Raw genomic sequence first — 26,243 nt, forward strand, 5'->3', positions numbered from 1 at the left:
CTTTTGGATTTAGGCAGATTTGATTTTCCAATGTTATATGCAATGGCTGTTGGCCTGTTAAAGGCCTGAGCCAAACTTTACAAACAGAATACGAAGCCCAGGCTGCCTAAGTCCACCAAGAGTGACATTTGTTATTCTTACTGAAAGGCAGAATGCCATAGCCGTGGGACACGCACAGAGCCCGGCTTTAGGGGTCACTGAGTAGCTCTGTAATTCACAGTGTGCCGCCATGGCTACTTCTTGATGGGCCTCTTCCTGCCGCCATGTGCCAATGTGGCTGCTTCTTTACAGGTCTTTTCCTGTACTTGAGCATTGGAGACTCTTGTCTGGACTCTCCCGGTATCCCCAGTTGGCTCGTAAAGTCTCTTCTTGTTTTCCTATCATAGTAAAGTATCATTCCCTGCTTTTGCCCAAACGGTGCCTTTTAGGCTGGCTGTAGCCTCCTGAAGGGTGCTGCAGTGGCTCCGTTGATTGATGAGTTGCAATAACTACTTTTGAGTCCCTTTGTTGTGACACTGGTTTTGAGTTTCCTCCATGTATAATGAATAGCCTAACAAACATAGTGTATTATTTCATTTCTTTATTAAGTCATTTATTATACAGCAAGTTCTTTAACTGAATCAGAAAAGTTTCTGCATAGAACCAATTTACTGTCATCATGGTGTAACATATGGCTCTTACAAGGACTTATTTTCAGCAAATCCATACATTGCAGAACCTGCTCAACACTAAAACAATATTTTTTTCATTTAACAAACTTGTAGTCAAATATAATCCAAATATAATCTTTGTTTTGCCTGGGAACTGATTTTTTTCTGATTACTGAAAAGAGAAAAATTATCTTTTAAATTACCTTCTCGTCCTTGAGAAGATACACATTGGCCACATGCTGAAATACTACCAAAATTCTACTTCTTTAAAAATAAGATGAATCCCACACTTTTTCTAGGTTTAAATCAAACTTTTAGTCAAAAGAAAATAAGAAATAAAGAATAAATAATAGAGTCAGTACAAACACAGAACAGATGCTTACATTTAAACATATGCCATTCGATAGTTAAAAAAATGATTCAGACACCATCATATCAAAGGCATATTAGTGACATATGGTGTCTGACATGCTTCCACAAATGAATACATACACTGGCTTTGATGACAACCATGAAAATTGTATCTTTCCACATGAACAGTTTATCGGGAACAGTCAGATTTGTGCCTGCACAGCAACATGTACTTTGGATTTCCTGTGGAGGACACACCATGTTGTAAGCACACAGTATGTCAAATCAGGGGAATGTGTGTCAAATCATTCTCCTCCTTGTTTCCACTGAGACCCAGGCTAAGACTTTAAAGCATGTGAGCCCCAGCAAGCAGCTCTGCTTGGCAATATAGGCCAGCTGGCAGCTGTGCTGCTGCATGGGACTGCATTTACAGCTCCAGAAGAACTTCTTCTGGGACAGCAACCCAGTCCCCAAAAGAAGGTTCAGGGCAGGGAACCCTCTAAACCAGCCAGACAACACAGGCAAATTTCAGCCAGCCACACCAGGTTGGTTATTTGCCCTCTGCACTGTAGATTTGCCAGGCTCCTCCAGTCCCTCAGCATCTCTGAGAATACAAAACCCAAGCACCGTCTCCCAACAGTTGTCACAACGCAGTCCTCATTTGGTGCATTTGCTGAAACCATTGCAAAGCATTCACATTGCTCATGATAAAACAGGAGCCCAGGAAGAGCAGAGCCCAAGCACTGCTGCTGCTGGGCTGTTCTCCCAGAGACAGGCAAGCAGAGTGAGTTGGACACAGGGCACTTTCTCACCGAGGGCTGATTTCCTTGGCAGATGGTTGGCGCTTCCAGCACATGGGAGGGGATTATTTCACCACAGGAGAAATACGTGTTAAAGTTTATTAATATTAGGGGGAATGGTCAGGCTAACATGGGGCTACCTGTCAAGGTACTTGAGTCCTGTCTAGACTTCAGCCTGTTTCAGTGGAAAAAGCATAATTTCAGGTGCTGGCCAAAATTTGAGGTGCCAACTCAGAGACTCTCAAAGGCTCCTGGGATCAGATATAGGGTCAAGGGAACTTTTAAGATTTTAGCTTTAGAACCCCATGGCTCAATTTTGCCTATGTTCCTTTCTACAGAGTTGTCAGGGGGTAGTCGTTCAGTTCAGAGCCTGTAAAAGCAAGAACAGAATAAGCAAAGGTCATACTGAAGTTTACACAAATAGCAGCCAAGGAAGGTCAGGTTGTTGAGAGAGACTTTACTGTGCCCACATACCTAAATAAACAGGGACAAAAAACTGCCCCAACAAAAGCCCCTCACTTAAAAAAATCTAAATTAGCTCTATAGTTCTCCACAAAACAGCTCCAGCTCTAACACTGATTTCAGTGGGCAGTAGCTTAAATAAATATTTTTCTCCATTAAACAGCTATTGCATTTCTTCATCAGAATATCCTTGAGACTGTCAGTTAATTCATCATTTTTAACAATTGCCATACAATCATGGAGGGTCTCCTAAGAATGCAGTAAATAAGGAGATATGCCAGTGTTATTCCTTCTCTGGCTACATTTAGAGCCTAACAGGGTACATGTGCTGGTCCCACTGATGCCTGGACAAGGCTTTCAGCTCATGGCTGGCTCACATCCTGTCACTTTAGAGAACAGAGAGCAAGCTGTCCTCCCTCCCTGGGGACAAGAGTACATCTGTTCCTCAGGCCAAGGTGCTGAAGACAGGCAGCAGCTCACCAGTGTTCAGCATAAAAATGCCAAGCAACTTGGGCTAGCCTAAAGATGCAGGTTTGATTGCAGGAGCTCTGCCTTGACGTTTTCTGTATTTTGGCTCCCAAGCTTACTGCCCTTAAATAAAAATAGTGTTTATAGAATTTCCAGTTTATTTTATCAGCCTCTCCTGTGTATTCTCTCTAGTATAATATATTGCACTTTTCCCAAAAGGGGGAGAAAAGTGCAATATATTGTCTTCTAGTCACTAGTTGGTCCTCCTTTAAGGACCTTGTAAGACATTTTTTGTGTATTGTTTCCCTGCATATGTGAGCAGCTTTACTACTTCATCCCCCTTAGGACCACTTAACAACATCAGCAAAGCAATTAAGTGTAGTTTTCAGGAAAATGCCAGAGGCATTACACTGTCTGGATGGGAGTCTCAACCCAATTATTTTCAGCTAGTTGTGAACTGTGGAAAGTGGACTTTACTTCATTATAACTTCAGTTCCCACTGATTAAAAGTCTAGTATGTTACAGACGGTAAGGAAAAATGAAACAATTAAACTTTCCATCAATAAAATTGCTGCATATTCTTCAACATAGGGGTTTACTTCTCTCCAGAGAAGTGATTAAAATGAACTGATTGAACTATAATTTGATTGACTGAAGAGCTGCAATCCATTGCACTAAAGCTGAAATTCCATCTTATTGCTCTATTTAACTCTGAATATAAAAATTACTCGTGGTCTTGCAAAGCCCTTCTGCAGTCATGCAGCTGAAATTTCTTGTTGCTCACAGGGTGCAGCAGGTTCTGTTCTTTCACTGATGTGTCTGCATGATTCACAATGGATTGATGTTGAGAAATACACAATGACATGTAAAAAATTATATCAATACAGCTTTAGAAAGAATAGAAAAGGCCTGTTATATTATCAGGTATCTTCTACCTATTATGTAATTATTTGGGGATTCTAAACACAACCACAGATAAAGCGAACCCAAGAGACTGGAGAGAATAATTTCCAGGTAATATACAGTTGTTGCAGCAGAAATTAGCATATTCTCCTGATGAAAAATGCAGCTGTGATGCTCCTTCCTGCTGCAGAGCTGTCTTCAGGAAGGTGTGAGGCTGCCAGATGCAGGGATTTGTAGGTGTGCACACATATGGATGACTCCTCCCTCCCAGGGGATACCAGAGTGCCCCACTGGGTCTGGTCTCAAGTAAGCTGTGCTGGTTGTGAATTAGGATGCCTGAGTTCCAGTACAAACACTGTTTCTTGGGACTCATCAAGTTTTAATGGTTGGCTTATACTGTGAGGGCTTTATTTCCACAGATGTAGAATTCTGCTGCCAGAGCCAGGGGCTTCTATGGCAGAGTGAGGGCTAATGAACACCAGCTAAGGAACAATGAGCTGCCTCCTTCTGTCAGCAGGCTACCAGGGTGTTCTGGTCTATGAAGTACCCAGAATATCATTCCCCCTCTGAAGCTTTAGTTGAATTGCCATTTCCTGTTATGAGGTTGCCCCTCTGTTGTATGACACCTGCTTCTCTATTCCCACCATGTATTTGGAAATAAAACACAGTATTTAACCTATAGTTACATAGGGTAAGAATATAATTTTGTACTAAGTCACAGCAAGAACACCTTATATTGGTAATTAAATGCCTCAAGCTGGGTAAGATGTGTGGATGAAGATGAGCAACAGCTGGCTTAAATACTTAATGCACTTCCTCTGATAGGCAGCTCAAACTCTGAATTCAAGACATGTTTTCCTACTAAGATCACCAAGAACCAGGGCATGTACCCCCTGATAATATTTACTACTGAGCTCAGTTTGCTGTGGAGCTTTGAACTTCTGGATGTGCTGATCTATGAGGCTGGCTCATAGCTAATCAGGCCATGGATGTGATTTGTGCCAGCTTCAACCCTTGCATATTGCCAGTCCCAGTTTTGCAGCACACCTGACCACAGTCAAGACCTATTGGCAAGATTACACAATACCTGACCACAGTCAAGGTTCATTAATCCACTAAGTTCTTTGGTCTTAATGTTTACACCTAGGACATATCAATTCTTCTTATTTGTTAGCCAAAAGCTACCAGAACTGTGCTGGTACTGAGGCAGTATTGATCTGAAAAAATGCTGCATTCGTCCAATTTAGAAGGAACTCCTTTGACAAATTATATTTGGCACTTAATAATTGTCTTGTATTATTGGCCTTTTCCTTTGTTTCCTTGTTTCCTCTTTCCTTTTGATTACCAATTACTATAAATGCTCTACTCTGCCTCACCAGAGGTAACTTTGAATAAAGATGTGCAGCAACAGGAGCCTTTTAAAGGGAGACAAGGGCAAATACAGAACTACAAATTTGTAGGTATCTCTGGAGGCTGCAGAATGTTTGTTACAGTCCCTGAGCTGAGCTTTATGTACACACAGCAGAGGCACATAGGGCTCCAAACAGCTTAAATGCCTGTTTAATGTCTATTTAATCTTTCAGTTCTTACACGCATAAATTCTCTCAATTATAAGACCTTTGCATCAAAGTTGAAGCAGAAGGTGCTGTGCTTGACGTAATTTGAATCTTATTTTCTTGCAGGACAACAAAATGGCAAAAGAGAGGTGCCTAAAATGTAAAACTGGCCTTGAGACTTCTCTAATTCCTGCATGAGAAAGTGGCAGGGATCTTGCAAAGCATTTATTCATCTCTAACAGCACTCCTACATCCAAGGCAGCAAGCAGAGCCTGGGAAGGGCTTTTTGTCACACTGACACAAGTCACAAGAAATCTGGGCAATGTGCAAACAACATCAAGAGCAGGGCAGGACCTTCTCCCAAGCCCAGCCTTCACTGCCACACAAAAGAGGAGGCACAGACATCTGGTGACCCAAGCAATTGCTTAATGTGGTTCCCCAGAGAAGTGTCAGCAAGGGTATGGACAGGAACTGCAAACAGTTCCACCAGACCATGCTGGCCTAGCACATCATGGAAAAAGGGAAGAATGATTCAAGCTGGATGTGTTTTCTGTACCCCTGGGCCTCCTGGCAGATGCACAGGAATAACCACATCTACCAAAAAGAACATAATTCTGCTATGGATGCTGCAAATCACACATGTGACTCCTCTCTCCTTACCCTGAAATGGAGAGGCAACAATTTTCTGTGTTTCAACAAGTTGATTTCAAAATCTCCAATTACAAAAATATACAAAAATTTATTTGCCAGCAGATTTTTGTTGGAAAAATACAGCACTTTAATTACATAGTGCTGTAATAACTCCCTATTTTTACAGAAATGTGATTACTGCAATTTCTTCATTAGGGAATAGTTTCACTGTTTAAGAAAATCTTATTTAAGAGGCGTGGTGTTATCTGTTTATCCCACACTGTTAACACCCCAGCAAAACATAAGCAAACACTTGAATGCTTTCCTCCTAGCAACCAAGGTCTCTCACATCAGAAAAGCAGCATACTTGTCTTTTTCTCTGCCAAATTTCTAGTTTACAGCCCCTTGGTCATTCAATAACTATCAGATTCTTGGAATATAATTTTAGGTGAAAGTCTAAACCAGTAACTATGGTCACAGGGCCAGATTTTCAGGCTTTTGTGTATCCCTTACTTTCGCTGATGGAAATATTGTAAAATTTATCTTAGCAACTAAGGTTCTTTACATTTACTAACCTGCTGCATGACTTAACTCTTCAAATTACCAGCAGCTTTCACAAAGTGCTGAGTTTCTGCAGATGCCACTATGGCGAGTCTAAAATACAGACACTGAGTATTGCCTTGGAATCTCACTCTGTCTTTCAAGGCTGAGATAATGGTGCTGTTTCTACTGAAGAAATGGGGGGGTTCAGATCTCTTGAAATCTTTGTAGGATATTGGGGACCCAACCCCCCCCCCCACCAAAACCAGCAAATACACTATCAGAATCCTCTCCTTTTCTACTTCCTTCTTTCCTTACATAAGGGTAAGTTCTCCTTTCTTTTTTTTTCTTATCTAAGGGAGACATGGTCTCCCTGCTAACTAGGAAAACAGAGGAGCACCTGGGAAATCTGTCTTCCAAGGAAAAGATGAAAGCTGTAGCTAAGTGAGAGGATGTGTCCTTCTCAGCACTGACAGTGTGGTCAAAGAGACAGCTCCCCCTGACTTCTCCCTGAAGAGTTCACAGACAACTGTCCAGAAGAGGCCTGAGCTCTGTGAGCAGCAGGAATCACTGCAGCACTCTGGGCTGCTGCTGCCGTGTCATTCCAGTGCCTCTGGGGTCACCTGAGTGCATTAAATTAACACTGTTCCCAGGCAAAGCAAAATGTCTGGCAACAGGATGGTGCAGCATAATAATGGGATAGGAGGGGTGGCTCCACACCTAAATATGAAATGATTGGAAGGAGAGGGGAGTGCTGATTCTGAGTGACATGACTTAGTGCCAAATGCACGTTCTCACACACATCTCCCAGCAGATTACGTGTCTCTTCACCAGCACTTAATCTTTTTATAGCTTATTTCAGTATTTTTGCATTTGTTTCACCTGTAATAATTTATTTATGAGTTTTAGATTATTAAAAATTTGAAGCTTCATTACAAACTATCCTGGGGGAATCTCACCTGCCTCATCCTATTACATTATTATTACCAAGTGTCTAATTTATATTTAATCAGACATCAATTGAACATCAATAAAATAATAATGAATTAATAAGCTATATCTTCCTAGAAATACTTGTAGCTTAAGTATGTAAGCAAAGGCAGTGCACTGTCTGTTGGTCAGCTATCAAATCTCCCTAAGACTATTTGACAGAACAATTTAGTATTTAGAATATGATAATAAGCCATAAAAATAGTTAATTGCTATGGTCTTCAGCTAATTCTTGTGATAATTATGACCCAGACCAACCTGTGAACCTGAGCTGAGAAGTGACCCAGAGTTCCAGGTAAGACAGTCATTTCCAAGCACTGTAAATGCCTAAGGGACTCCGTGTTCCTACCACATGAAATTACAAAAGAATTTTGGTTTGGATAAATGCTTAATTTTTCACTTTAGCATGACCTCTTAAACTGAAATTATTTATTTTTCTACACAGAAAAATCAAAAGAAATTTTTTTCACAAATTAATATAACATCTACCTATGAACATTAAAATAGCATAGTTCAACATCACTGGTTGACTGTTCTGTTTTAACAAAATATCAACCCAATTAACAAGCTCTGGAAAATACTTCTTTACAGACTGAAGTAGCCTTATTTCAGTCTGGGGAATTTCAGTAAAGACCCTACTCCTATTCCCCCTATGGCTCCAGAGTGTTTGTCATCCCTAAACAGTGATGAATGTCACTAACTGGCCACTACTTCCATGTGCACTTCTTAGGCTTATATGTTTTCCCCTTCCTCTGCTAAGCCTCAAGAATTTTCATTCTGGATCTTTTTATTTCTTCTTCAATTTGCTACTATGTATTCTTCTTTATGGTTCAAATTTTATCAGAGATTGAAAAAGAGCCCTAGATGCAAAAGATAACCATGTTGTCAGTATTCTTCTCTGTCCCAGTCCACTAAGAATCACTTAACCCTATTCTTCAAAATGATCCCACTGAAGTCAGGGGAACTGTCTCAGCCCTTCACTTCATCACATTTACATGAGGGCTTTAAATACCCATCTGTGGAACTTGAGCCAAAATACAATGTTATCCTTCTATGACAGTGGTGTTTTTTAATATTCACTGACTCTCCTTTCCTTTTCATCCACAACACATTTGTCTCTTCTAGCTGCTTGGGTCCACTCTGGCTGTCTGTATTACCCAAGCAAGGGTTAGAAGGCCAAGTGTCCTCAGGCATGCAGCATGGGCTCGTGCAAAATTACAGTCCCATGGAAGCCTCAATGCCACTTGGGCTATTGAGAAGTCCACCAAGAAGTGCCATTCAAATCTAACATAAAGAGATTCCAGTTTAACATTTAAAATTTTAATAAGATCTCAAGTGGCCATCAGACATTCTGGTCTAATCTCATATGAGATTTTCACTCAGTTATTTCTGCATCAATCCCCACAACTCCTGTCTGAGTAAAACACATCCTATTGAAATGCTTCCAGTGTTAATCTGTAAATGGAAAATCCATTGTCTCAGTGGCTTACACCAGTATTTATTACCCCACACATTTATTACCCCACTTCTCATCTGAACTTGTCAGGCTGTCACTCCCACTCTGACTTGTCCTTCCCTCCATGCAGGGCTTTGGCAGCCCACGTTCTGCTGGTACACCACAACCTGAATGGGCTGCACTCCTCAAAGCTATGGGCAGTCCCACCACTCAGAAATGTGAAAGCCATTGCATGCTTGTGTTCCATCCTCTTTACCATGAAGGATCCTCAAAGCTCAGAATCAAGGACATCTCTTCTTCCTGAGTAGACCTAAATACACTCCTTTTTGGGACACACTCATGGGGAAATGATGACTAGTTTAACACAGAGAGCACCTTCCCACACCTCTGAGGGATGCTTCTAATTTTTGGGCAACTCACTTACTGGACTTCACATTTTCTGCCATACAACCACAGCCAAATTTTGAAAAATATGCCACTCACCTCTCTTTTTAAAAATCTTCCACCATAGAAAGCAGTTTCACTGCTCTCATTCAATCAAACCACTCAGTGACTTGACAGATATTTCTTGTGAGTAAGAAAGAATAAAGGTCTTCCTTTACTGGACGTGCTTTGCAATGGATCCTGTAAAAATCAAGATAAATAATGTGCACTAATTCATCTTTAGCGAGCACAAAAACAGTCCCCTAGAATGACAGCTATCAGGTTGTAGCCAGTGAGTGCTGCATAACCCCTTCTGCAAACACAACAATGAGTAAAGATCAGTCTCTTACTCCTTTCTTACTCTCCAGTGGGACAGACCCTTAATTATGGCTATTACATTAATAATGACTTCAGAGAAACCCCCATGGCTGAGGCTGCATTCTCCTCTGGACATGAAAGACAATATTAAAACCCTGCCTGGGAAAACTCCTCAGTAACTTCTGCTGATGTTCATCCCAACCAATGCTCTGCTCTAGACAAAAAGCACAAACGCCCAGCTCACTTCCTCCTGCCCTGGGTGACAAGGCAGTCTGCAAAAATTGATACACTATTGAAAAGGGAAAGATTTATGCCTGAAAACACTGAGAGAAAACTCCACCTCTCATTAAGATCTGAAAAACTGCTAGAGACTTTGGGTGCCTTACCCAGGCCTATAGATCCTGCAGTTTGCCCATCTTCAGTAAGTCCCTGACTGCCAGTGTTTGTGACACAACAATGCAAAAACAGTATCACAAATTGTGATTGTGTAACAGACAATTGAACTAGAAACCCCTACTAGGGCCGTGTATCACCCTCATCTCTCACTGCACCACAACAGCAACATTTTAATTCTGTATGAGTAGCATTTATGGGCACCCTTCAGGTACAAACATGCTTCTGCAGTCAGCTGGGGAGGATGTCTACACAAGACCCCAGTGAGGGGACAACAGGACAGAATTGAGATTCATGTTTGCACCAAACAATGAATAATTCATAAACTCTTTACATGTAGGTAGCTTGTAATTCCTACATAACAATTACTAGAAAATTAATGTAACTGCCTCTCAAGAGAATTACTAGAAAACACCATCATCCTCTGCAGGTATGCACATGCAAGCTAGAGATAAGTTGATACAACAGGTGATGACACATTTTGTGATAAAATATTTGGTTTAAACTTGTTTTGGAATATGCAGCTTATTGATAGTCCACATCTTACAACATTGCCTATGTGGAAAACAATGCCTGGCAAATTATCAATTCTTAATACAGCTATGTGCTTCTACGTATCACTGTTGATGCTGCTCTTGATTTAGATTCAGCTAATTTTTGTCTAGACTCAGCACTGTGGCTCATCCACGTTTCTCCATTTCCCTGAGGATTTGGAAATACAAAATTTGACTTGATGAGCCTATTAAAAAATTAAGAAATGCATATGCAGCACTACCCTTGTCTGTCCATGAAAGTAAAACTGATTCAGGATGATAAAGGCACATATGTGTACTAAAAGCCCTGCCCCCAAGATGGACACTGTGTTATCTACAAGCAAATTATACTGTCCTAAAACAGCACTGTCAAGGTGCACTGCCACGTTTAAGTAAGCCTGGATGTGCCATGCAAGAAAAGAATTTTCAGAGAAACCAACTCTGTAAAGGTAAGTTTCCTCAGAATTTCATAGCCATATGGTGATGCTGCAAAAATAAGGAGAATCAAACAGCTCTCTGCCAAAACTTAACACAGTTCCATACCTGTATAATCACCACACAGCATGCTTCATTGTCAAGAGCTGCTGTAAGCAACACAAATCTCAGTTAAAACCTTAGCAGTAACATTTTTTGTAAATGTTTGCCCTTCCAAATAGCTTTTACCCAACACCATATCCAGTACTCTGTAAGCCATGATCCTCACCTGTAGGAGCTTAGCAGGTTGCCATTCATTTAGTCAGCTCTGGGCATTGCTAAAGATCAGGTCTCATGTAATTCTGAGTTTAAAAAAAAATCTTCTGAAAAAAGAAATTTAAACTATTTATGATCCTTTTAGCAGTGCCAATCTTGTATATTTTTGATGGCACTTTTTTACTTCAAAAACCCACAGTTTAAACTAAGGTCTAAAAAAAACCCCTCTGATTTGCCACAGAAATCAATCTTCTGCTGTCCAATTCCATTCTTAATGAAAGAGACAATTCAGAAACCTACAGGAACATGCTTTATTGATTCATTCACAAGTCACTAAAGCCTGTGCCTATGTTCCCTCCAATAAACCTAACCACATAGTGCTTCTCATGCACTGAATTGCAGGGAAAGACAATGACCCCAGATCTGTTCTGCTGCAAGTCCAGTGAGACTTAACACACCCAATAAATGGAGACACAGCACACCACTAAGTTAATGACAAATGCGTGTAGGAGAAAAGAGACTTGTGTTTCCTTCCTTTCTATTTCCTTTATTATTCCTTCAGCTGAGCCTCTGTCTTTATAATTTATTTACCCAGGGCAGTTGTACCCAGATGCATACCTGTTTCTTCATGAAGCTCCTTGTTTTTCTCAATTTTGTAGATGGATTAAACAAAGCAGGAGGAGGCCAACCTCCATGTGTGAGGGCACAGGGTGACCTGTAATCTGCACTGCAGCAGATGCCCGAATCCATTCAGGTTCAGCACCTAATTTGGCATAAACCTGGAGTGTAGCTGCACTGCACTAGGTATTTTATAAATACGTCTTTCAATAATCTCCCTCACTTCTTATGAAAGCAATAAGGAGCCCTAAGAACAGCAGAGCCCATATTGGGTGAGCTTTCCTATTAAATTCCTCTAATGCATCTCAGCTGTGACCTGCAGTAATTTGGGTAATCTAATAAGGCTGGATGCCCTGTAAGACTCTGGGATGACACACTGCCTACCTGCCAGACAGAAGTACAAGAGAGCAGCAACATACCAGGTATCACCCAGCAGTCAGAACAAGCGTGAACTTAAAAAATAGGTGTTAGAAAATACAGGAAAACACATTATCAAGAAAATATGCTTTGCACAGTCCTACTGGTACTTTCAAGTACCACCAATACAACTTGCATTTCCAATTCAAAGCATTGCATCTACTTGTCCTGCTTAAGGGAATATGCTACACTCAGATTTAGCATCAGGTTTAATGGTAACTACAGTTAATCCAATTATTCCAGTAGAAATACCTTGAAGTACAGCATTTTTTCAGGTTCACCCAGGTTTTGCCAGAAATCCAAACAGTCTTTTGCCTTCTACCTTATGACACAATAGATTATAGGGAGCCCACTTCTCTTCTATCATTCCAATATTCTTCCCCCTTTACATATGCTTTTGATAAGTGTGCACAGACCTAGTCAAGAACACCATTCTTTACTGCAAGACTTATCTGTCACCTGCATTAAAACTTAGTGGGTTTAGTAATTCTAGTGAAGAATAGTTTCAGAATGCAACCTCTGCTGTTAACTGGATAAATAAGGTAACAAGTGTATAGTGGTGTAGAGAGGAATTAAAGTAGTTTGTTATGCTCTTTAATATTTCCCTTAATTCTAAAATCAATCAAAACTCCAGCATAAAAATGACTTTTCCTTTAGAATTGGCTGTCAGCAGGGTAGTGGGCACAAGTTATCGCTTTGTGCCATACTGTATGTTCAAAGCCATCAGCATTCAATGTGCTAAGAAGTGACACTGAATCCCATAATCAGAAATAAAAATTAAAGTTTCAAAAAGATTTTAGAATTTAGATGCATATAAATAGCTGCTTTGAAGATGGAAAGCATTTTACAGATTTACATTTTGGTCTGTTTTGTATGGATAAACAGATGAAAATATGTTTTTAAAAAGAGCAATATGATTTTCAGTTTAACACTTTCCATAATAAGATTGTAAGAAATACTTGGAGCCACAGAAAGAATTATTTATATTCACTGTACAGAGAGCTTATGTTTTGCTTCTGCTATTACTTGAGCTTCTGAAAAGGATCTCATTTTATAACCTTAACAACTATTAATGTAAGCCATAAGCTTTTTGCAAATTCCAACTATCACCTTTCCCAACTATGAGGATTCAAAGAAATCAGGGCACTATCATTGTTTATTCAAGAGACTCAGAATGTTTATCAAAGGTTTTCTTTTCTTTTGAAAGACACAACTAATGTTGCCAAAGAATTCATAGAAACTTAGAATTCAAAATGTTACAAAAAGTACTCTCAAAGGAAAATTAATTGGAAGGATTCATACTCTAACACTGCTTGCTGTCACTTTGCTCTTAATGACTGAAGTGTTTTTATAGTTTTCTGTGTTCTTCCTTAGTGCTCTATAATTTGATTTCCAAATGCCCTGAGAGCTCTGTGACAAACCTGCAGGGTGTTTCCAGGATGTAAAGGTCAGAGCTGAGGACAATGGGCATGGAGTGTGCAGAAGACAAATCTCAGAACTTCTTGCTTCAAGTCTGTCACTGACACACAAGCTAGGGTCAGTAAAGCACAAAGAGAAGTCTCTTAAAGGAAAATCAACCTTGGTGGCAACTTCCTAAGGAAAAATCAACTTTGGTGGGAACCTCTTAAAGATGTTAGTGTAATTGCCAGCAGAATCGAAGTGACATTCCTTTAAAAAAAGAAAAAGTCAGCTTTCCCAGAGGTCTGCTGCATGGAAATCAAACAGGCTTCCAAATTTCTTGAACAAAAATCATGTAGTGGGAAGCCCAAACTGTGACTTGCACACTTGTCTCATGTGCAACATTTGGAATTTAGGAAAATTCTCCTGTGCTATATTCATGGACTCTTTCCCACCCCATCCTCCAAAGAAGTCTTTCCTCAGCCAGCTGCTTCCCTGCCCTCACACCAGCCTCTAGTTTTCTGACAAGATATTGCTCTTTTGGGCTGGACACCATGACATTCCCTGTGCTGGCTGGCCCCAGAACTATTAACTTAGTGCCAGACAATCTCTATCTTAGGGTTAGCAACTTTATTATCTTTTTTATTGTTTAATTAACATAATCACTTCTTAAGAACATCTGTAATACTAGTTAGTGGAACAGGTGCTGTAACTGGTAAAAAGTCTATAAAGAGAAAAATCAATATCCCACCAGATGTGTTCAGAGGATGTACCTTTCAACACCACAAATTCCCTTTTGGGGACCTGAAATATTCTCTGATGCTTCTGCATGATGTGCCTTAGTTTTAATTCACTTGTTATTCTTTGCTTAATCAAGTTCATCTGTAGTATAAATGTGAGCACCATTATGCTAATTTCTGCACTAGACATGCAAATATATAAACATTTGTGTGCCAAATTATTAAGGTTCTGTCTATAATGTTATGCCCCTATTTACTATCTATATTTTATGTCTTATGGATTTCTAAACATTTAAATTTATATCAGTGCTGTCACATATCTGCAAGCAGAGACAGTTTTATGAGCACTAAAAAAGCTGCAACACACAGCCACTAAATACTAATGACATAAATGGTATCCACTAATGGTCTCTATTTTTATTACAATGCAAAACTTCAATACATTGCAATTACCACTGCTCTGAGGCTGAGCCATACACACTGTATAATGCCAACTTCCATCTCTAGAGCAGAAAATGACATTATTTGTTGTTCAGCCCTGTACTGCAGATGTTGACTGAATGCTCAAGTCAGCAGTTGGAGCTAAAATTCACTCTATTTACAAAGTCTTACTGTTAACTAATACCCTAAATTGTCAGATATGCCAATGCATTAGACATTTTTCAAAGCCTGCTGCACTAATAGCATGTAAGGGTAGCACATGTCTTGTTGTACCTGTCAACAGCCCAGGAACTTTGTAAAGGTAAAGCATGTCAAAAAAAGAGAATTATCTTCATATGCTTCTGGGTTAAAAAAATCTTTAGTGAGTAGTTTTTCTAAAATATTGCAATACAAAAGTGCCTTCAGCAGAACTTACTCTCTTGTAACTGTTTTTTTTTTCACCTTTTTAATGTTAAATTTTAAATTCTGCATTCATAATTTCAAGTGTCTCCTTTTACTTCAGCTACCAAAGGGACTAAAGCTTCCTCTTAGAACTTTGAGACAGTGGAAATCTCAATGTTCATAAAACTGGATAAAAACAAGTGCATTGCAAAATCTCTCCTACATGAGCGGAGGCATTAATTTCATTTCATCAATTCATTTTGCATGCCAGAAACTTTCACCAAAATAAAGGAGAGCTAAGTTCATCTCACAGACTTTCTCAAGCTGGTTCATCTCATATAAAACAAGTGCAATTAGATTCCCTCCCATTGACTTCAAGAACAACCTCCAGAATGCTGAAAGCTCTGTTTGAAACAGGAGACATTTTTCCTATTTCCATGCAGCTGGGAAGTCATTTACACAAGGAAAACACTGGAGACAAAGTAGGTGTCAGACTGGGTAGCATTTTACATGCATTTTCTGACACAAGGCAGACAACAGAAACGTGCACACAAAATATTTCCTTTCAAGGGCTGGCTAGTGCAAACAGCAAAATCAAGGAGACCTTAATGTAATTATTACAGAGTTACCAAATACTCCTTGTCCCTAGAAACAGAATCCAATTATCACTCAGCTTTTAAGCATGGAAAACCATTCCACCTGAAAGCAGGACTTTCTTTAAATTTTCTCACTCAGCTTGCAAAATCTAAAGTCACACAACTGATTAGAGAAGAGCACATGATGTAAAATGAATAGAATAATTAAATCTTAAACTGGGAACATTGACATAGAATCGCTTATTTTTTTCTTCCTTTCTCTGCCAAGAATCCTGAACATAGCAAGTGCTCTCTAATGCAATCTGAACCCACTTCAGTGTCCTAATATTTTGACTAAATAGGTTTTATAAAGGATCCCAGTTGCAATTGTACCTCTGTTGTACAATTACAACAATAAAATATTCCAATTGAAAATCAAGTGGCAGTTTTAATTTCAGAATCCAGGATTTCTCAAAAGAACAAATTCATTACTTTAAAGAGCTGTAGGAAAACATAGCTTTTCTAAATAAGTAAAATAAGCTATGCATTTTCTCAACCAGGTTTTAAAATAAGAATTCTAACATAATAGCTCATTTTTGAAATTCAAAATGTTCAGGGGCAAATAATTTTTAATCCTCTCTACACATCTTGAAACAAACCAGACTGAGTCCACTAAAACAAAAATGAAATATTTGAGTACGTGAAAAACATTTTTCTTTAATTATTCTCCATTTTTCTTGAGGAAACTGTTGTGTAACTGCAACAAAATTGAGGAATATTTTGGACCTTTTGAAATTCCATCTTTGACAATCTGCATTGTTCACAGCAATTCTTTCTCCTTGCTTAAAAATCACATTGTAACAGAGGAAGTGAGCTCTTTATAATAGGACCTCGAACTTGAAAGAAAATGTTAACTGTGTTTCAGTTTGTAAGTGTAATGAAAAGTAGCAGCAGGTCATGGGTTGGCTAACACCAACAAGTACCTGACCCATTTTTTGTGTGTGGTTTTTGCTTTTTAGTGTGGTTTGTTTGTTTGGTTTCCTTTAGTTTCATTCCCCCTTACTTTGTTTTCACAAGTTTGCCCTCATAACTCTCAATGTGACAAAGCCCATTGTCATTCCCCTACCAGACCACACTTGATGAGGTGCCTAATTAAGAAAGCAGCTGCCCTAAGAGCTCTGTAATATCAAGGAGAGAGAATGAGACACCTGCAGAGGCCGAGTCAGTGTCTCTGCTCCAGAGCTCCTAATGCAGGTGTCTCAGGACAGCAGAGTTACACGCTCTGAAACCAGCCCATGACCCAAATAGGGAGCTCTGCTTCAGCCCAAAACATCTCCATTCCAGGAGGGCAGGAAAGAGAGCACAGGTAAGGGCACAGCTGCTGCCCAGGATCAGATTACAAAGCTCTCCATGGGCATTACACACATTCCCAGGATCCCTGGGTTTCCAGTCCTGGCAGCTGTCTCTGGGCATGTCTCCCCTCCTGTTGCTCCAGTCTCTTCTACAATAACAAAAAACATCAGCTCTTGTGGTGCTTATCTCTACCTGGGTACACACAGTGAGAACATTCTCCTTCACTGAAACAATAAAAAAACATGGGAAACAATAAGAGGCATTTTGTCCACTTCTCTGGATGGTCAATTAAGGCCTAAACTAAAGAGTCCTGGCCCTGTTCCCTGCTCAGAGTATTTGGCTGTAGTTTTGTTTTAAACTGTAAAGACACTATTTTAAAAAGCACTCTAGGAAGGATGGCTGGCTGTATCTACATTCCTTCCAAAAAGTATTTACACCCAAGGCAATGGCTTTTTAAGGTGTTGCTTCTGATTATAACAATACAATGAAACAGCTATAATACCTGAAAGCTTTAGACTTCTGCCTTGTAACCATGCAGATGAATAGCTTCAACCTTTGCAAGAAATTGCAGTATGAATGTCTGTTTTATTCCACAGTTGTGTCTGAGCAGACTATTAATAGAATACTGATAAATGCTACAATAGCTATTCTTTTTCCTCCCCTTTTGCTTTTATGCTGTCATCAATACCTATCCTTCCCCTGGCGCTGTCAGCTGATGTCTGTCTCATAACTCTTGGGGTAACAGCATTAGGTGAAAAAGAAATTAAGTTCAAATAAAACTGCCAGGTAGAATCAACATTATGAGATTATGGACTGAATTGTTTTCTGAAGAGGCACATATATGCAGTGTTATACCACTAATGACCTACAAAGAACTTACATATTAAAATTTAATTACTATAATATTATTTAAGAGAAGGGGAAAGATACTAAAGCTGAATTTGTTTTTTTTTTATAGAAGCTCTGCAATTTTTAATGGCAAGCAGTAACCACATCTTCTCTATACATTTCCTGGGGACTGTGTAGGTAGCACCACACACCACACCATGTTCACATAAAACAAAAAGGTGCTGTGAATTCTTGGTAAAACGTGCACATGGCTGGAAGGACATTTACCCAGGCCTTTGCCAATCTGTGCCATTCTTGGGCACATGGCTGCATTTGTACAATTCTCTTGTTGGTGTTCACTCCTGGGTAATGAATCTAAAAAGACAGAGAGCTGCCACTGTTGGTTCAGTGAGATTATGGAGAACACACAATATAAATACCACACAATAACTATGAAGAAACCAAAAAAATGGATTTCTTGCAACTACTTGCAAGCTATGCAGCTAAAAATAAATTAGTATTTTATTACCAACAGCCTCAAATTATCAGTATAGCATGCAAATGAGTGAAGTTGTTTACCATATAACAGCAGTGTTATCCATGCAGCAGTCATTGTGAAACAGATAGCAAAAGAAAAAAAGAGGTCTAAGTACATCTGGGAAGGCAGGTAAAATGGACAGAGGGTACCTGAAACAGGAGCTGACAGGAAAGAGGGATTGCAAGGTGCGGAAAAAACAAAAAGAAGTTGAAACCTTTATCAAGAGATGCTTATTAGAGGATTTTTTAATATATCTTATTGTTTATAAAATGTAACTGTTTCTCTTCAGCTGGGTTTTTTGTGTATTTATTTGCAGTTTTAGCGACTGTCAGTTTTGGAGATTACATCTTATGCATATTAGTCTCCCAATATATTGAAACTTTTTTTGGCCTTTCACAAATAATAAGTGGTATTTTTATGTAAATTAGTCTTCAATCTTTGTTGTGATATCAAATATCTTAAATATTGGGCATGCTTCCCATAGCAGAACTATTTCAAAGAATGAAAAAAACCCTAAGAATAAATAAACATGGCTTGTAACTTTAATTATTTCCCCAAAACTGTATTTTAAAAGCTTGAAAAGTTGCAGTTTTCTCTCACAGAAGCCAGAGACAGAGCATCTTATAGCCAGTCCCATCAATATCTGCTCTAAGAAAAGTTGAAATGTTCAGTTCTGCAAAGTCAGGCTGACAGGTTTCACAAGACACAATGGACCAGTGACACTCTGAGGTGAGGGTTGGGACCAGGTTACTGCTCATCCTCAGCCCTCCCAGTCTGTGTTTATAACAACAGGCATTTACCTGCTACAGCAAACCCTCACCTGGCATCTTCTTCACCTCTCCTTTCAGAAACCCCAAACATCTGAGATGTCTAACGAGGGGAATGGATCAGAACAGATTTAGAAGTGTCTGCACAAGGAAGGTTAAGAGCCTCAAATCCCCCCACACAGCTCTGCACTAAGCAGTAAAGAGCTGAATTAAATGCAAAATTAAAGCAGAGCTGAACTTTGAGATGCATCCCCTGCACTTGCTCTGCCTTTCCTAGCAACAGAGGTTCTGCTCAAAAACAAAGCCTGACTTGCTGATGTAAACTAACTTTACATAAGCAGTTATGACCTAAACAAAGTTTGAACAGCACATAGCCTCTGGGTACTCTTTTGAGTATATTTTGAGTTTAAATTTAGATTTTTATTGCCCTTGGAATGCTGAAATAAACTTTCAGTCCCACTGGTGCAACTCCAGGAAGAGACTTTATTAAATTTCTCTGTTCATGAAGGTGTGTGCCTTCCTTCTATTCATTACCAGGCATGCAAGTCACATAACAAAGCTGAGCTGGTTTTATTCTTATCCAATATGTACCTTATTATGCTTAACAGAATTCTGCAAGGGCAGTTCCCATTAGCAAGTGGTATCAGGTAAGAGCTGAGCAGCCCATCAGGGCTCTCTGGAGTTAAACTCAGATCTGACACACCCAGGGCCTACCAGGGAATGGTCACTCAGCTTGGTCTTTACTCCTCTAGCCTGGGATAGAGAGATTCCATTTCTCTGTTTCCATTTAGAATTAACTCAAATCAAATCAAACCAATCAGCTTACTAAGATGACATTGTGGAAACACAACAGAAAAATTAAACATCTGAGGTTTTAAAAGGCAAACCTAGAATTTGTTTATTTGTAAGGAAAGAAGGCTTGAATACCCCAATATTAGTAACATGCACTGGCCTTACATGCCTAACATTCAACCAGCAAAAGAGAAAAGTGGACCCAAGCAGAAGTAACAACTGACATAGGAGCAACCTGACACATCATAAATTAAAAATCATTGTTTTGTCTGAGATTTCATCATCACTTCCCAAATCAAATCTGTCCTGGATTTAAAATAATTTAGCTAACTGGGAAACAGCAACCCTTCTCTTACAGGAAAAGGAAAGATTCACCCATTTCCCTACCTGCTGTGCAACTGGAGGCAGCATTCCTTGTTTCCAACACAGCAGTGCCTAATGCTGCAGGGCCCAGGGCAGAACATTTAGGGTAACAGTTGCAATATGCAGTGAAGCAGAGATTGCTGCACACCAGACCAGATGCAAACCACCATTTGCCTCAATAAATAAATAAACAAATTAATAAAGTTGCTATGTAAGTTGGAAGTTAGGCAGATTCCTATAACCTGAAAATAGTTTCTAGGGCAAGATGATGATAACAATGCTTATGACAAATAAACTCAATGTGGTGTGTCTTTTCATACAACTTATCATTATTTTATTGATGTACTCCCATCAAATCTCATTCAGTTCTGCTTTTCTTTCACCAAAGGTCGTAAGTGCCTTGTGGCACTGGGATCATGCCACAAGTTGTAGGTCCACACTGGCAGCAGAGAAAAATTTCATTTGTAGGAAATTTGACAGAGGTTATACAAATCTTTTTCTGGTAATTGCAGCTGTACCTGGTATGAAATGCAGTGTTAAATGAGAGTAGAGCATGGAACATTTTATAATTATAATTCTCCATTGAATTGTTTACTTTTCAAGGTAGCATAGAAGGAAATATTATGGTTTTAATCATGTTCATTACAACAGAAGAGAATTTGTGATCTAACCTCTAAGAGTAAGTTTAAAGAGGAATCTGTCATTTTGATGGCTCATTTTTGAGATTTATATTTTGTGGTGGTTTGTGGTTGTTTTGGTTATTTAAAGACAGAGAGAAAGTTTGAGGAGAAAGCTGAGAGATTGTTTGTGTAGTTTTAAACATTGTCTGAGCAATATAATCAAATTGTATTGTCAGTGCTTCTCTGGTCCCCTTTACCCAGAGGAAAGTTTGTGGGTATTTTTTCTTTCTGTGTACAATGTAAACAAAAACTGCTTAACCTTCCCTTCCTGTTCAGCTCCTAACCTATTCACTTAGACTGGCCTAGATGGGCTTTCTTTTGCTGGTTTGGGGGAGCTTCTTCCATCTTTTGGCTTTATTTCTCACCTTCTCAAAGCTGTTGTTTTCCAAATAGCCTGCTACTTGGGGTTCTGGCCCTTCCCCCTCTTCTACAGTATTTTGAAATTTAATTTTACATCTTTTACAGAGCTTTTGATTTTTTTTTAACCTCTACTGCTGCCTTTTATTTATGCTTTTATAGATATCAATAACATTATGAATTATATTATACAATACAGAAATAAAGCTCGCTCAAATTGAAACTTCCTGCCATTTTCTTCCAGTTTCTGAGACTCCCTCCGAATTTATTTTAAAATCTCCTTTAATCCTCCTGCTGGACTGATGTTTCCTTTCAGAAAAGGAGGACACTGTTCCAGACACAAGAAATGACATAGCATGAAGGAAATAAGGAAAAATGTCCTGAGTCATGAAAGCAGAGAAGAAATAAAGTGAAACAGACTTGAGAGAGGATTAAAATCCACAAACTGGAAGGGACAGAAAAGTAGGATGGAGCTCTAATTGAAAGGAATAGAGGGCTGACTCTACATAAGGACTAGGTGGATCAAGGAGGGAGAACTTGACCAAGGGAGACACCTCTCACCTTTTAGTTCCCTTCATTATCCTCCCTCTGCCCCAGGGAGGGCTGGGAGCCCTCCTGGCAAACCTTTCCTGGCCACAGTCAACGCTGAAGCTGCCAAGGAAAGCATTCAGGACAGGAGCTGCTCTCAGAGGGTCACTCCAGCCCTGCCAGGGGGTAGGGATGCACCTGCCCCTCCTTCCAAGGGTGGGATGAATACCTGGGCTCCAAGGAACACAAGTCAGTTCTTGTTCCCACAGCAGCAACAGAAGGGAAAAGCTGCATCTAAGGTCTGCAAGTCAATGCATTTTGTGAATAAATGGTTGCCTTTCCTGCTGCTCTGGATGTCTGATAGAGCTAAGAGCTCACTGCTAAGACCTGCCCACCCAGCAGAGTCTGTCAGCAAGGAGAGCTGAAACAGCCCCGAACCCACAGCACTGCCTGGGGCACTGACAGCACCCTGCCCCTGCCAGCTGCAGCTGGGAGCCTCCTTTGGGCCCTTACAGAGCCAGCCTGGCCTTTCCTCAGGCCCTAAAGCTCCTTTCTACTCCTGACCACTGTTTTGGAGAGTCCATGTTTACAGCAACTAAAGCACTCTGCACTCATCAAAAGGAGGGTCACAGCTAAACCAGAGACCCCAGCTGGATCTGCCAGCAGTGACCACTCTGTAGTGTGAGCCATCAGCACCTCAGACAAGAGCTGTGCCAACTCAAAAAGCTGAAAAGGGCATCATTTTCTTCAATTATTCCCATGGAATGCACAACTGGCGTTTAAAAAACTATGATCTTTAAACATTCATCCTTCTGAATAGCAAGTTAAAAAAGTAAATCCCTCTGAGCATCACAGCTATACTTAAAAGATGAATCCCACAATAAAAAAGATTTCATATGGATAACTGATACATTTTCTACTAGGTGGAGAGAAAAAAAAATACCCCAAGCTATGACAAGTTTGCTGTGTAGGTGATATATGGTAGTAATTGACATCCTAACAATAGGAGACTATAAAGATACCTTGAATTATTTTCTTTTCTATTTCTTCCCTATCTGCTTTTCCTCCTCCATTTCTTCAGTAAGGCAGATCTACCAGCAAGACAATTTAATCTTCCAGGGATAAAGAAAGGCTTCCTTGTCTAAGAAAAATAAAAACTTCTACTGGTCAAGGACAGAAAGCCCAAGAGAAGGAATTATCTCCTGACAGTGAGCTATGTTTTTTTATCTCTAGAAACGGAAGCAGCAGTGTTCTGGAAGAAATAACATTGATTTAGCTGGAATGTAAGGAAGACATCTTCTGCTTGATGTATGTAGCCTTCTGGACAAGGGTAGGACAATAGCTTGTATTCCCTGAACAAAATACCTCCTACTGTGTTTTCTCTATCATTTAGTGAGAAGAATTTTATTCCCTTGTAACTTTTAACTCTGAAACATGAGAAACTTCATGCTCAGTCATGAGCCTGGATAGATACTTATTTAATGAGCTACCAATTGGATAATTCTCCTGGGCTCTTTTGCCATGCATAGCTGGGAGAGGGAAGAGCCATTGTCCCAGCCAGTATGGATAATAAAGCAAACCACAACAGCCAAAGACACTGGTACAATTTACCTCCTTGGCAAAACAGACACAGAAACCAAACCTCAGCTATTGTACAACTTTACAATGTAGAGAAAATCTTTCCATGAGTTTTGCTATTGCACTTCCCAACATAGCAGCATGCCAGCCAGGTTCAACAGTATTTACTGAAGCAACTTATTAGCCAAAGAAACAAACTCACTCACTTGGGCTTATATGTAAACACAGAACAATCCTTCACATCTGTCCTCATGAACATACTTTTGCCATCCACCCTAAAAACAGCTGACTGTTGCTTGTGATTCCTGCTAAAGGAATGTTCCACTTTTCAAAAGGCCACTTTTATCTGCTGGCTTAAATATAAAACAACTCTTGTACTTCCATTATCTAGCTGAAGGCATACAGAGCTGGCAAGTTTATGTTTAAGTGCTTTAACTTAAAAATCAGGAAGCACCTTGTTGCTTTCAACTCCATGGACACATGTTTTGCAAAACGGTAGGGTCCTCAACAGAGTAACTAGAGATATCAGTATCCATCTCCATCCTTTCCTGAGGAGCCAGTCAGAGATGTGGGGAGCCAATACTGCAGCCAGAATGAACATATTACTGGTTTCCAGCAGAGACCCTAATACTGAATATCAACAGGGTTCTTCCAAACAAGAAAAAAAATTAAGTTAGAAAAGGAAAAGCACAGCACGAACAACCTACAAAGGTAGTGGGGAAAACTGGAAAGGGCTACTAAAGGCAAGAATTATTTTAAGTTAATCTCAGAGATGACAGGAAGTCAATACACAGAGGCAGGCACAAACTCAGTTAGCACAGCCAAGAGGCTCTCCTCCTGATTGGCAAGGCTGAAGTATTGGGCCTTTTGAGAAGAAAGATTACCAAAGCAGTTAAAACTGAAAAGCTGCACAACTCGTGGAGGAAACTCAGCAAATGAGCAACTGCAACAGAAGGAATATACAAAAAATATACCAAGATATAAAGGACTGTTGCACATTACTGGTGTTGTGGACATAAACTGCTGTGGCAAAGGGTTTAAAACTCTGCTACACCTGGTCAGGTGTGGCCAGGGCTTACCTTGCCTGTGCTCAGTGCTTCCTCCCAGGTAACATCCCTTTGCTCCAAACTTGCAGAAACGTTTCTGTGCTGCTCAGCTGTGGAAAGGAGCCTCTCCCCATCCTCCTCTGCCCTGAGAACAGACAGAGGGTTAGTGCAGCCTGGCCACAGGGTAACAGGGGGGAAACTGCCACAAACTGCAGAGCTAAAGGGCTGAGCAAAAGCCTCTGAGTCAGGCAGGAGCTCACTCAGCTGCTCAGCCTTTGTGCAGCAGCATTCATTAGACACCAGTGTAGATGCAGTGAGACAGAGACACGGTGTGATGTGATATGCTGTCACCATTAAGGTAGGATGTGACAGATACATTTGGAAAATGTAAAATATATTCACACAGCTTCAAATTGAGAGAATATACAAGCAGCCAACCTGAATGAACAGCCCTGCCTTCTTTGGAATGTGCTGACATTGATAGCACTGATCAGACCAGCTCCTAATTATATCAATTTATAAGCCATACCCCAGTGTTGTATTTGCAACATCTTCAGTTTTGCTGAAAGCACAATACAATAAGGGAACATTAAAAACATTAAACTAAAATTACCATTCTGCAGTTGATTTCTGATTATACAGGACTCATCTTCCCAGCTGCTGAAGCATAACCAAAGGGATTTGGCTGCATTTCCATGTTCTGGGCATAAAGCAGCCATGATCAAACCTGTGGGCACTGACTGGCTGGCCTAAAGAGCTGCAGCTTCAGTTTGCCTGGTGTCAGGAGCCAACACCACCTCACACTATGACCATCTCAGCCACAAACACACAAAACAGTCAGAAACAAAAATTCTGTTTGTCCTTGATATTGTGTTCTCCAATACACTCATTTTGTCTTAAAACAACTCCAGAAAAGTACAGCTATTTCCTTTCCCACACAGGACAAGTATTCAAATCTTCAGTGCCATCTGAAGGACTGCTAGTAAACGGAGGAGAGACAGTTTCTTCCTAAAACCATTGATAGTTTCAAGAGAACTACTACTATTTAAACAAATACTTTACTTGATATATTCAGTTCCAATGCTTTTTAATGGAATTTTTTTTTGTCTTCAAAATATATAAATATTTTAAAGAGGAAAATTTGTCATGGGACTAAAACAGGTTATGCACCTAAACCCCTACACTGATAGAAATTTACATGACAACCAGCAGTTAACACAGGACCACTCTGTGACATTCCAGTTATTTAAAAAAACAAACAAACAAACAAACCAACCTGCCCTAGGCATCTCTGGACAACATTTTTTGGGACAATGGCATCATTCCAGCACGTGTTTACTACTGAAACCATTGACTATCTCAACAGTTATCCAGAATTCTTACATGATCTTGAAAACATGGCGAAAAGAATTCAGTTGTGTTATATAAGGCTCCATGAAAAAATTAAAATGAAGTGTGAGAAGAAGAAATATTAATGTATTTCTTCAAAAGTTCTGGTGATTCAAATAATCCCTGTCTCATGCAAGTGTATCTACTGCTCACAAGAATTCAGGAGATGGGACTGGAATGTATTTCTGGGACAGCAGCTTCCTGAGTTCTGCCATAATTTCCCACAGTCAGAATGAGTTGCAAGAATCTGCACTGCAACACAGCTATGCAAATTTATGTCAGCAGAAAAAA

At 39.8% G+C, this 26,243-nt stretch overlaps 1 long non-coding RNA gene across 1 annotated transcript; it reads right to left on the reverse strand.

Moving 5' to 3' along the window:
- Positions 1-602: 602 nt before the first annotated feature.
- LOC134424037 (uncharacterized) lies at positions 603-24,705 on the reverse strand. Its single transcript, XR_010029310.1, has 3 exons — positions 24,597-24,705; positions 9,290-9,430; positions 603-2,171 (listed from the first exon to the last, which is right to left on the reverse strand). It is a non-coding gene; the product is annotated as an uncharacterized LOC134424037 (long non-coding RNA).
- Between the last annotated feature and the right edge of the window lie 1,538 nt (positions 24,706-26,243).

This window comes from Melospiza melodia, chromosome 13 (assembly GCF_035770615.1).
Source record: "Melospiza melodia melodia isolate bMelMel2 chromosome 13, bMelMel2.pri, whole genome shotgun sequence".
Taxonomy (NCBI): domain Eukaryota; kingdom Metazoa; phylum Chordata; class Aves; order Passeriformes; family Passerellidae; genus Melospiza; species Melospiza melodia.